At 48.4% G+C, this 12,364-nt stretch overlaps 1 protein-coding gene across 1 annotated transcript in view; it reads right to left on the bottom strand.

Moving 5' to 3' along the window:
- The window catches only part of ANXA3 (annexin A3), a 542,330-nt gene extending 537,861 nt beyond the window's left edge, over positions 1-4,469 (bottom strand). The window contains exon 1 of the mRNA XM_069626342.1: positions 4,082-4,469. The gene's annotated coding sequence lies outside the window, so the exon portion shown is untranslated. The remainder of the gene's footprint in view (positions 1-4,081) is intronic.
- Positions 4,470-12,364: the final 7,895 nt, after the last annotated feature.

The raw sequence follows: 12,364 nt of genomic DNA, 5'->3' as shown, positions 1-12,364 counted from the left end.
GAGGTGCTGCTTACTGATCTGGAATTTGACTACGACATATTCGTTTTTGTTGGATGGCACGAGCTTGGACAATGTGCACAACAGACACAAACGTGTACTGGAGCTGGCATGTTCGCTAACAATGGAATACTAAAAGGTAAGGAAGTTCGAGGATCCACCTACAAAGGAAGGATCGGTGGTGGAAGGCTGTCAACATCTTTAATTGAGAGAGCAATACTTAGGAGACGTCCATCTATCGAAAGACTTGCTCACGTGCATAGTCTAATACGACGAGGTACCTTAGTTATGAATTAGTTGATAAAAGATAACGCGTTGCCTTTTCTCCTTTTCAATAAGACGAGTTTGATCAATAACCAACTAACGTGGCAGCACTGTACATTTCAACCCAAGTGACATGAAACTGAGGGTTCAGTAGTGAGAGAACTGAAGAGAATGTATGCACCGCTGCCAGAACTTCCGGTGTACCCCTTCCAAAGCTGAAATGTGTATCTGTGCAGTACATGGTGCGATCCAGAACCTGCCAAGGGCACAGCCTGGAACTGGTGCAGGATGAATTTACGGTGGTGGGGGACATAACGTTATGAAAGGATGCAGAGTTGTGCTGCCCCACACGCTCAGACAGCGAGTTGTCCATCCCGCACATGAGGGGCACTGGGGGGGAGGGGTAGTGTCAACGAAACTGCTGATACGGCAGAAGGTCTGGTTTCTCAAGCTGGACGCCATGGTGGAGGACACGGTCCAGAACTGCACCACTTGTTGCATAGTAGCGCCACCTCCTCACCCCAGTCGATTACACGTGTCCCCACTCCTGAAGGGAGTGGGGAGGAGCTGGCCATGGACTTCTTTGGGCCACTGAGGGATGGATCACAAGTGCTAGTGTTGATTGACGAATATTTCGATTTCCCAGACGTGCAGATAATCGCGTTCACTTCCACCTCCTGTGTTATACCTGCAGAGGCGTAGACAGGGTTGGGCCTGAGTGGGCAAGGCCCACCCAAAATCTGTACATGCCCATTCAGCAGCGCTGTTTGGGCGTTCACAGATGTTAAACCTACTACAGTGGGCCCAACTACATTAGCATCAGGCCCCACTTGTTAGACTATCCTGGCCACGCCACTGTATACCTGTAATGGATCGTGTGCTCTTGACCTATAGCATTCCGAAGATAATCAAATCTGATAATGGTCCCCCATTCCCCAGCCAGGACTTTGCAGGGTACATGGGCTTCCAGCACAGTAGAATCACTCCCCTCTGGCCACAGGCCAACAACATTGCTGAACGCTTTATGGCTAGCATCAAACAATCTCTGCAGGTGACCAACATCACCAACAGCCCATTCGAACAGCCTGTATACCAACTGCTCCGAGATTACGGCACACCCCACACAGCAACACGGGAGTGTGTCGCGCGGACCTCATGTTTGGGAAGACTGTCCGAACCCGCCTACCTGAGAGCCAATGGCTCCTTCTCATAGTCCACTGGAACAACAAGCCAGGGCTCGGGGTCAGGCAGAAAATGAAGGAAGGGTGGACTTCTGGAGGGGAGCCAAAGAAAGCAGTATAGAAGTGGGAGACCAGGTAGTAGAGTGACAGCCGGGGACTCGGAAGGAGGATCCCACGTTCGCGTCGGAACGGCTGGTTAAAACCGGCAAAAGAGGAACCATGCGGACCGCTCAAGGAGAGGCTTGCAGGACAATTACCCAAAATATTTCAGCGAATACCCCAGCAGAGACTCACATCCATGGTACCCTACCAGGGCAGACGGCCATAGCTCAGATTCAGATGACTTATCTAGGGGACGGAGAGCTGTGCGAAAATTAGGAGGATTCTGTCAACCCTCGCATGAAGCCCTGCAGACTGATTGAAGAGATGGGGGAACCGTGTTATCTACAGTGTTGCCACGGTTGGGCCAGAGATCTGGAGGGGGGGGGGGAGTGACGCTGGGCTAGGCAGGGGGTTTCTGCAGAAGGGTAGTTTAAGTGAATAAAGGAAGTCGTATATGACCCGCTGGTGTCCGAGTATTTTGTTACCTGCCACGGAGTGGCCCTCCGTTGCCCAAACAAGGGGGGTTCTGGGAGATCCTCCACTACCAGCCTATATCCTGGGGTAGAGTCTCAACCAGAGTCTTTAGCTCACCATCCTTTCACAGAAGAGAAAGGTCCACTACATATCAGTCTTTGTCCTGCCCAAGGGCAGTCCAGCACCGAAATTCCTGGCAATTATCCGTTGAACAAGAGTACCAACAGCAACCCCAGACATGTGTTTCAGTCTGGTTGGACCTAGTCAGTGAGGTGGAGCTGTGCCTCTCTAAGAACAGTGAGCAAGGGTTCCACGTCTGGATTACCCTAGTAACCTCCGTTGCCCGAGCCAGGTCAGGTTTCCCCATCGCAACAGCCGCCATCCGAAAAATCTTCCAGCAACTCGTCGCGTCCCGGCACAAGCTTCCCTGCCGCCTGCAGGGGAAAGAGGCAAAGTTCTCCTAGCAGCAAGGGGTTATGTGGTGAAATAGACCGCTCTCGCTCTCCCCTGTGCATCCCATATTTAGAGGCCCGAATGGGCCTCTGATGTCACCTGTTGAAGGTGCAAAGATACCTTAGCCCTCCAATCAGGTCACTCCACAGGGGAGGGGGATTCCTCCCCTTTCTGCCTCCCTTTCTCCTTCCTCTGGGTCCCCATACCTGTGACCCCTGTTTCTTCTACCAAGGAGAAGGAGAAAGGGCGGGGCCCCTTCAACAATTAAAACCCAGACACCCCTAGCCCCTTCTTTCAGGGGGCCGCGCCATATGCCTATTTAGACGCTGCGGCCAAAGCACAGATCTTTGACTGACACCAAAGGCGTGGCCAGTGAATTGGACTAGAGGTGATTGTGCTGCGGAAACAGGCTGCACCTACCACCTCCTCGTTATACACAATAGTCGCAGGCATATTGCTACAAGCTTGTAAACAAACCCCAGAATAATGCCATCTAGCTGTGCTGTAAATTCAAGGACCTAAAAAATACACGGCGTCAGACCTTTGTAAAGAGCTGTAAAGCAACGTGGGCCCCAATCAAGCAGACTAAACATGGGCCCACAAACTGGACTGGTTCTACACCAGGCCCGGCTGAAGATGTGTGGGGGCCCATTTCAACACGGTGGTTGTGGCCCCCCACTTGCTTAGATCGAAAATCTGAGGCACCCATGGGGAGCATTACATTACAAAGATAAGATTAATAGCAGCCTTTTATCACCAGACGACCAGCCAGCAGGGAGCCTGAAACACAAAAATGGACACTGAAAAGCTACAAAGTATTATTTGTCAGCAAGATCCTGGTGTGGAGGAACCAGTGTTAAAGAGTTGATAACGCTTATGTATAACCCGCGGGAAGTGACGGGTGGAAACGCGGCAGCAAACACAGCTCGTAAGGCGAACGCTCAAAACGCATAAAATATATAAAGTACTTTATTGCCGTGTTATTAAACAGCTGGCTGTGAAGGTGGGGGCGGTTGCTGTGGGGCCCGTTTATTTGAAAGGCCCTCATGCCGTCCCTACTTTACATCAACCACCTGCCAATGCATCCAGAGAAGAAAAGCCTCAATGGAGAAGAAGGGCGTGTAACAGTCAAGAAAACACGTGAGCAAAACGAACCCTTCACACATTGCTGTGTGTGTTAAACCTGCTGTCTAAGAACACGGGCATTATTTTACACGGTACAGTGCATTTTGCGGCCCTTTCCCCCAGACATTTCACCAAGGGAACAAACCAAGAACTCTGAATTGCGCATATTACAAATGATACTTTAAAGGGTACAGGCCAAACTGTGTGTGATAACACCAGGTGTAAGAAGGGGGATATAATAGAGAACGTAGAGCACGGCGGTCTGAGCCTCGCCCCAAATGCGCAGTTTTGTAACCCTCCCAACTTTTGTGCAAAGCCCTCACTCGAGCTCCTGGGTGCGCCAGCATGAACAGTACACCAACATCAAGGCAGAGTGAAAGGCAGAGCGCGGGGTGAGACCAGGCTCTCGAGAGAATGTTTATCCGGCGGAGCCGCGAAGCAGCGCCCCCTCGGCTATTAGGAGACGGGGTGGCAGCCGCACTCACCTGCCTCGCCGCTGCCCAGGGATCTGTGCTGAGGGTGGACGGTGCTCTCGCGCTGCCTAGTCCCTGCGGCTGCTGCAGCTCGAAGTTTCCGTGACTGGGGGAAGAACAACTTCTAACTCCGAGCCGCGCCCAGCAGGACGTGATGCAAGCAAACCATCCTGACGCCCGAATCCAAGCACGAAATAGCAGTTAGCCCGAGCCACACCCAGGACCAGTCTTCATCGCCCTGGAATTGTTCTGCTCCCCGAGCCGCCACCCCCCCTTTCCAAGTACCGGCGTGCACCGACTGCCTCACTGTCTGGGCCGTTTGTCTCCGAGAGAGACTGTCTGTGTGTGTGTGTGTCTTGGTCTCCTCTCCGTGCACTTCCTTACCAGAGTGCGTTTCAAAGAGTGAGGGTCGGATTTGGAAATAAATATAAAGGTTAGTCCGAGGTCGAAATGAGAGGGATCTACCGAGAACCTAGTGGCACTCATTTAATAAAAAAAAATATATATATGTTTTCAAAAGGGGTGCAACAAGATTAACATTTCAGGGGTTAGGGGGTTGGCCTAACCCTTCAAATTTGGGAGGCACTAACTTTAGTGGGGTTAGGGGCAAACTTAATTGTGTGGGGGCATCTAGCTTCTTTACGTATTCTGAGACCCCAGATTCAATGTTACAAGCAGTTAATTCTCTCCCTCACACCTGAAGCCACACACTTAAGGATCGTTGTGAGAATGAGCTGGCCTGTCTGCTGCCCGTCCAACCTCATTTCCATTCATTCACCCGTCATGCAAGTACTAATCCCACATCACGATTTCAATTGCCTAAAAAGTATGCATATGAAGGCAGGTGCTACCAATCACATGCTTTAACTGTAGGGCCTTTGGTAACAGCGACCTGTTCTGTCCGGGCATGGCTCTGCGGGTCAGCCAGGTCAAGGTCGAGTCAAAATAGCCAAAAATTTCGGGGGGATGGGTGCTCAGTCAGCTCAGTGCCAATACTGTGCCATGCTGAACTGGGAAGCAGTAAATCAACGTGTAAGACCTTAAATATTTGTTTCTAGCCGGGGTATTAGCTAAAGCCTACAGGAGGGTCGAGAGGATACAACCAACAAGTTTTTCTGTCACACCCCTCCACCGCCACAGTCCTTCATTTGTGTCAGGGGGTCTTTGCTACATTAGAGATTCAGTTTTCTTTCAGTGGGCACATAGGTAGAGAAGGGTACAGAAGCAATGAACAGCACGCCAGATGAAGCAAGACTATACTGGTATAGAAAGCAAGAGTGCATAATGATGGGACAGCCAGTGTGGTGGATCTTGAAAAGGAATGGGGCACAGATCAAGAGACAGGTTAGAGACGAGCCCCAAAGAGATGTGGTAGAGGGAGGGAGAGTCATGAAACGAAGATGGGGGTAAACTTAGAGAGAGAGAGAGAGAGAGAGAGAGAGAGAGACACAGACCGACACAACGCCAAGATGGTGCAAAGGGACAGAGAAACCAGACGGCCCGGGCCCTGACCGGCTGCAGGCCTGGAAGATGGAGGTCATGGCCTTTAAGTCCTCTGGGATAGGCAAGGCAGCGCCCCAAACATAGGTCGAATGCACAGGGGGACAGAAGGGTTACGCACGTTAACACCCTGAGTTGGTAGGAGGGGCAGCAAATGGGCCAACAGTCAAGGTAATGGCTGAAAAGGTAAAGCAGCAGCAGGGGGGTGGGTCGAGCCCCGTCCTGGAAACCAGTCTGGGGCACAGAAGGACGCTCCCGGGGCTACTCCCACTATAAATGGCAGGCGGTGTAGTCCAGAAAGCAACCTGGGATTTCCGAACTAACTGGTGAAGGTTGTGGTTGTAGCTTGTAACTACATTGCACTAGGAAATGTAATGTGTATATATACTGTATAGATTAAGGATTTGTTTGATCATTATTTTACTCACTGCTAAAGTTACTTGTGTCTATTTGGTCCGGCAGACAAATGTATAGCTATTTTTCGTATACACTTGTCTAAGATAAATTTGTGATTTGTTGCTCTGTGTGCTCATTGTGGGCTTCTGTTCACTCTCACTCCTCCTGAGACCCAGTCTTGACCGCCTGCCAAACTGCCTAGATTGGTCTGGCTTCTCCAGAAGGTTCCCCAGTTTCACTAAACCGAGGGTGGCCTCGTGAACTTCTGCCCACCAGGTCAGAGTTTAGAAATGCATCTTAACACCGAAAAGGAAGGAATTTGGTGGAAGGAAAGTGGTGACGATGTCGGAAGGCAGCTGACACATGGGAAAAATAGATTCCTCGAGAGTGGGAGAGCAAAATGGGTGTAGAATGGGGAGATAAAAGGAAAGTGAAGGAAATGAAGACAGAGTGATGGAGAGTTAATAGTAAACCAAGAATGTGGATGGAAGTCAGTGTTGGGGGACAGAGACTTACACTGCATGAGAATGGCAAAACATGAGAAAAGTGGAAGAGGGAGAAGGAAAGGGACGATAGGTTTAATGCACAGGCATCCCGTGGCATAGACTAACCATTGTCAAAGCCCATACATTTTGATTTTTTATAGCAAACAGAGTGAATAGCTTGTTATAAGTTGCTTAGGATGCTAGTGCTGTAGTATGAGTATGTTTTATCAAATTCTTTTGTTTCAAAAGGCCGTTCTCAATTATTGGAAGCCTGATCACTCCCCAAGCCGGCATAATGCAATCATCCGTCAAATGGAAGAATCTATAATTGGTTTTCAGTAGGATGTAACACAGTTAATGTTATAAAATTCATCGAACTGTGTGGATACTTATGCACATTTCATTAAGAATTAGAGAAACTATTCCGTAGATTTCTTCAGAAAACGGGAAAAGGAGCAACACGTGTGATTTCTATATAGTAAGAGAAAAACTATTGTTTATTGCAGTAGTGTATTATTCAGAGAGAATTATTGTTAAGATCGTTAGTGAAAACATATCCTCCAATCTTCATGGTTTGTAAACCAAATGTTCAATAGAATGATTTGAGTTCCCAAATTTGATTAAATCCTCAAATACTCAGTTGGATGAATCAATTGATGTGAAATCAGACCCTCTGATCATCCAGTGACCACCTCAATTAGATTCATCAAATCTTTAAATTTAATGAAAATCCCCAGATCATCTAATGTCCACTTCAGTTAGATGAATCCGTTTTTTTTTGCAATGAAATCATCACATCCTCTAGTGTCCAGTTAGATCAATCAAGTTCCCATATTGTATGTCATTCTTAATTCCTTATGATTCGTTAATCAAATATCCATTTAAGTCAATCAGATTCTCAATTTGCATTTATTTGAAATCCTCTAGTCAAATGTTCAATTGAATGAATCAGATTCTTGTATTATATGAAATTATTGGGTAAAATACTCAGATCCATTTGATTCTTACAGTAGATGAGATCCTTTTTATAGTGTGAAATCCCCAAATCAATCAGTTTCTTAAATTATGTAAAATGCTCAACATGTGTTTCTACATACCTATGGCTCATCAGGAGGATTAACCAGGAGACTTGGCACACCTAAGATAACATGGTGATAGTGTTAAGGCTAAACAAAAACAGACACACCAAACACCCTTTAGCTGTGCATTGGATGGAAAATCGCAAAGCATCTCAGATAGAAGAAATTAAATGTATTGGAAACAATGAAATGAAGCTGTCGCAATGGGGTGGCAACAAGGAAATCAAGGGGCAGTGAAAGCAGCAGTCTGTTTCCAACATCGCTCATGAGAGCCTGCAATGCTGGAAGGGATTGGCACTGGCAGGCCAGAGGCGGGGTCCCTAGCGGAGGTGTCTGCGGTCGCGGTGGGTCTGGTGCCCAGTCCCCAGGCTGTAGAGGATGACAAGGTTCAGTAGCTGGTTCAGGCAGGGCATCTCGGACCCGAATATGAAGAGAGAAAACCATTTTAATCGACATGCAACAGTATGACATCTTCTAAAGGAAAGTTCAGGAGATGTTAAATTGCGGGTGGAGTGGTTTCCACTCACATGGGGCGAACTGTGAGTATCTTTAGGAGTTTATGTTTGCGTTGAGGATTATTATGCATGGCAAACAAGGCTAAGGCTGATGCCTGGGGCCCTTCGGGCCTGGTCTCTTGACACACTTTGGGCATGTAGTGGTTTTAGTCTTCATTTCAGAATTCTACATGAACATTTGACTGAGGGTGGTAAGCACAATGAAACTAGCTATTCCTAGGGCTTTGCACACTTCTTTAATGATCTGACCAGTAAAGTGGGTACCTTGGTCACTGTCTACGACCAGGGGAGGCCCACATCAGGGTATGAATTCTGGCACTAACTTCTTGGCTGCAGTGACTGTGTCTGCCCTCCTACACGGGTAGGCTTACACCCACCCTGAGAACACATCAACTATGACGAGGCAGTAAGAGAACTTCATACACATGGGGTACTGCATAAAATCTGTCAGCACATTGGAGATGGGTGCCTCCGGTACTGGACGTCCAGACCACTTGTGGACACCGCTCTCACAACATTGTGAGTCAAGCACACAGTGCACCTTTCGCAGTAATAGTGAGCAACAGTGGTGAGACCAAGGGCAAACCAGTCTCGGTTGACAGTGACAATCATCACATTTACCTGAATGTGTAGTGCTGTGAACCTCAGAGACCAAATAGGGGAGGAGTGCCTTCGGAGCCACTAGGCGGCCATCTGGAGAGCACCAAAGGGAGTCGGCCTTCAACGTACACACTAGCTGAGCCCAGGTCACCTTTTCTGCTTCATGGGCTTGGTCTTGGAGTACCGCCAGGCTGGTAAGGGAGGCAAACAGTGATTGTGGGACTGCAACACAAACAAGAGTTTCATTAGGAGCCAGGGGCACTTCTAACTTAAGGCAACCAAACAAGCTGCCCAATCCACTTTGGTATTTCCTTAGGCAGTGAAAGACTGAGAGGGATCGTGACAATAGCTAGTGCAGTAGAGAACAACAACACATGCAGTAGGGTGGACTTATATTTTCCATTCACTTTAGGGGTGCCTGCGAATGTCAGGTATCCGTGTTGCTTCCAGGGGATTCTGAGATAGTGTACAACACCACGAGCATACCAGCAGTGGGTGTAGATCATGGCATATCTATCTCGAGCCAAGGTACATGCCAGAGTGTGGGCCACAAGTTAGGTGACCTGGTCGGATCTCACAGTGGGCAGTTGGTATGCTTCTAGGGCTTCAGAGGGGCTGCAAACAGAATACCCTGAGACCAATTCTCCAGTGCTTGGTACTCTCAGACATGACCCGTCCACGAACAGAGTCAGATCAGGGTTCTGTAAAGGTGTGTCGGATAAATCAGCATGGGGAGACATCAGTGTTTCTACTACAGTGAGAGAATTGTGTGGTTCCCCGTCCTGCAGGATAGGCAACAGCGTGACAGGGTAGAAGACATGGTACCAGTTCAAAGTTACATTGGCTGCTGAAATAAGCAATTTTTCATACCAGGTAAGTCTGGAATTGGACACATGCTGTGTTTTCCCTTTTAGTAGCAGGGACATCAGTGTGTGGAGCTGCAATCGTGACTGGCTGGCCTTTCACAAGGGAGTCAGTGTTCTCTGTCAGTAGTGCTGTCATGACCCATAGAACTTGCCCCTTCTGGACTTCCTGGTCCTTATCGCGACGGGGCTTGTATTCCTTGTTACTCCCAACATGGCCGTGCCAAGTGAGTTGCCTCGCACCAGCCTTCACGTCGCACACGGCACGTTCTATGAATTGGCCACGCCCCCGCGCGTCTCAACGCTATCATTAGGTAGTGACTTGACGTGTGTGTGCTGTTCGGCGAATCCACTATTCCTAGTTTCCTGGTTCCTTCTTCCTTCCTTTCACCCCTTCCCTCTAATTCTGCTCGCGGAATCCTCATCCCTAGCGACCGCTACTTTTTTCCTGGACATCCTGGAACTGCGACCTTCCCGGAACTCTGAACGCGCTCTGCAGCCGGACGACTCGAGCGAGCCTATGCAAGACCCGATCCGTCCACAAGAGGAATCCTCCTGCGGAACAGAGCAAGAAGCGATCCGAGGTGAGACGGGGGAGATTTAATACAGTTTGAGACGCCAAACGACCGACACTGATACTGCTATGGAGAAAGCAGTCCAGGACCTTATGCGTGGCATGCAAGAACTCACAACTGAAGTACAGAACTTAAAAGCTGAGAATGCTGCGTTAAAGCAGCTTGTTTTGTCTCGCGACCCCGTTAACAAGGACAGTGTGTTACTGGGTGGCGTGGTAGACAAATATGATGGCTCGGCAAAATCCTTACGTGGATTCCTGCTTGGTGCATTTTACTTTTAAGCCCTTTTATTTTTCAACATCCAGGGCGAAGGTGGGCTTCATAATCTCGCACCTCACAGGGAACGCGTTGACCTGGGCCACTCCCTTAGTCAACTCAGGAGATGCCCTCCTGGATGATTATGATGGATTCATTCAGGCACTCAAGACTATGTTCGACCGCCCAGAACAGGTTTTTAGTGCTCAGGAACGGTTACTTGATTTCCGACAGGGATCTCAGGATATGCTAACGTACATTACTAGATTCAAACAACTGGCCAAGGAAGCGGATTGGTCCTCAGAAGCAAGTTTCCATCTATTTTGCAGGGGTCTAAACGAGGATATTAAGGACGAATTAGCCAGGGTGGCTCATCCTAGCTCATTCCAGGCTCTTATGGATCTAGCCATGCAAATAGACTTCCAAATCCAGGAAAGAAAGGGTGAAAGAAGAAAGACCAAGATACCCTTTCAAAAGAATTCCCTTGAGACTTCTGTAAAAAACAATCCTGCCCCAACCCCTGACATAGATCCGGAACCCATGCAAATAGGAGCCTTCCGTGGGCCTATTTCCCCACAAGAAAGGATGAGAAGGATCCACACAGGCCTGTGCATGTATTGTGCTTCGGATAAACACCTTGTTAGAGAATGCCCTCTAGCCCCTCCACAGCGTTCGGGAAACACCAGCTCCCGATCCTAGATGGAGCGAGGTGTCGGGAGAGAGATGTTTGCTCCACATCTATTCCATCCTTGAACTCTCCTGGACAAAACAATTTGGTGATACTACAGGCCTTCCTGTCGCCCTCCAAGAACAAGACCTATCCCATTCTGGCCTTGGTGGACTGCGGAGCTATGCAAATGTTCATTTATCAAGACTGGGTTGTTAGTCATCATATTCCGTACGAGACACGAAACACCATGCAGCCGGTGGAAGCAATTGACGGAAGACCCCTCTCTTCAGGACCCATAAGCCTGCAGACTAAAGAGATCCAACTTTCCATAAGAGCGGATTACATTCGACATCATTAAGTCAGCCCATTACCCAATGGTTTTGGGTATGCCCTGGTTACAAAAGCACAATCCGTATATCAATTGGACAGCAGGATCATTATTCCTGGGCTCAGAGTTATGTATGTCCCACTGTCTATCCCTGGATCCCTCCTCGACACCTCCTAAAGAACCACCAAGAGACCAAAAAACACCACTCATGGTTTCCAATATCATACAAGTTCCAGAGGCCTATCAGGGATATGCTGATGTATTTTCTACTGCCATAGTACAAACCTTACCCCCTCACAGGTCCGAAGACTGTGCCATAGATACAGATCCCTCAGCAGTAATTCCCTTCGGCAGAATGTTCATTCTTTCCGAACCTGAGAAAAAGGCCCTTCGGGAATACCTAGACACCAATCTTGAAAACGGCACCATAAGACCCTCGAAATCTCCAGGGGTTGTTCGTTGTTCTTCGTTCCCAAGAAGGATACCAAGGAACTCAGACCTTGCCTCGACTATCGAGGCATGAATCAATGCACCCTCAAAGATCGGTACCCACTGCCCCTGATCTCAGATATCCTAGAAGCTGTGAGAGGCGCCGTAATATTCACGAAGTTGGATCTCCGGGGTGCCTACCACTTAATCCGTGTCCGGGAAGGAGACGAATGGAAAACAGCCTTTAGAACACCCTTTGGTCACTATGAATATCTAGTCATGCCCTTTGGACTAGCTAATGCGCCCGCAGTCTTTCAGTGTTTTATGGATAGGGTGTTCTCTGACATGTTGTTCCTCTTCGTCATTGTCTATCTGGATGACATATTGATTTTTTCCCAAGGATCCTCTAAAGCATGAAGAACATGTAAAGGCAGTATTACGACGACTTCATGAACACAAACTTTTAGCCAAACCCGAAAAATGCTTGTTTCACGTTACTTCTGTTCACTACCTAGGATTCATCCTTAGCCCGGAAGAAATTGGTATGGACCCTTCAAAGGTAAAGGCCATACTGCCTTGGCCCGCTCCCACATCTGTGAA

The sequence above is a fragment of the Ambystoma mexicanum genome, chromosome 6p, assembly GCF_040938575.1.
Source record: "Ambystoma mexicanum isolate Mex_15411 chromosome 6p, UKY_AmexF1_1, whole genome shotgun sequence".
NCBI classification, from domain to species: Eukaryota; Metazoa; Chordata; class Amphibia; order Caudata; family Ambystomatidae; genus Ambystoma; species Ambystoma mexicanum.
Note: the sequence above shows the minus strand (reverse complement) of the source record. Positions and strands in the feature narration are given on the sequence as shown.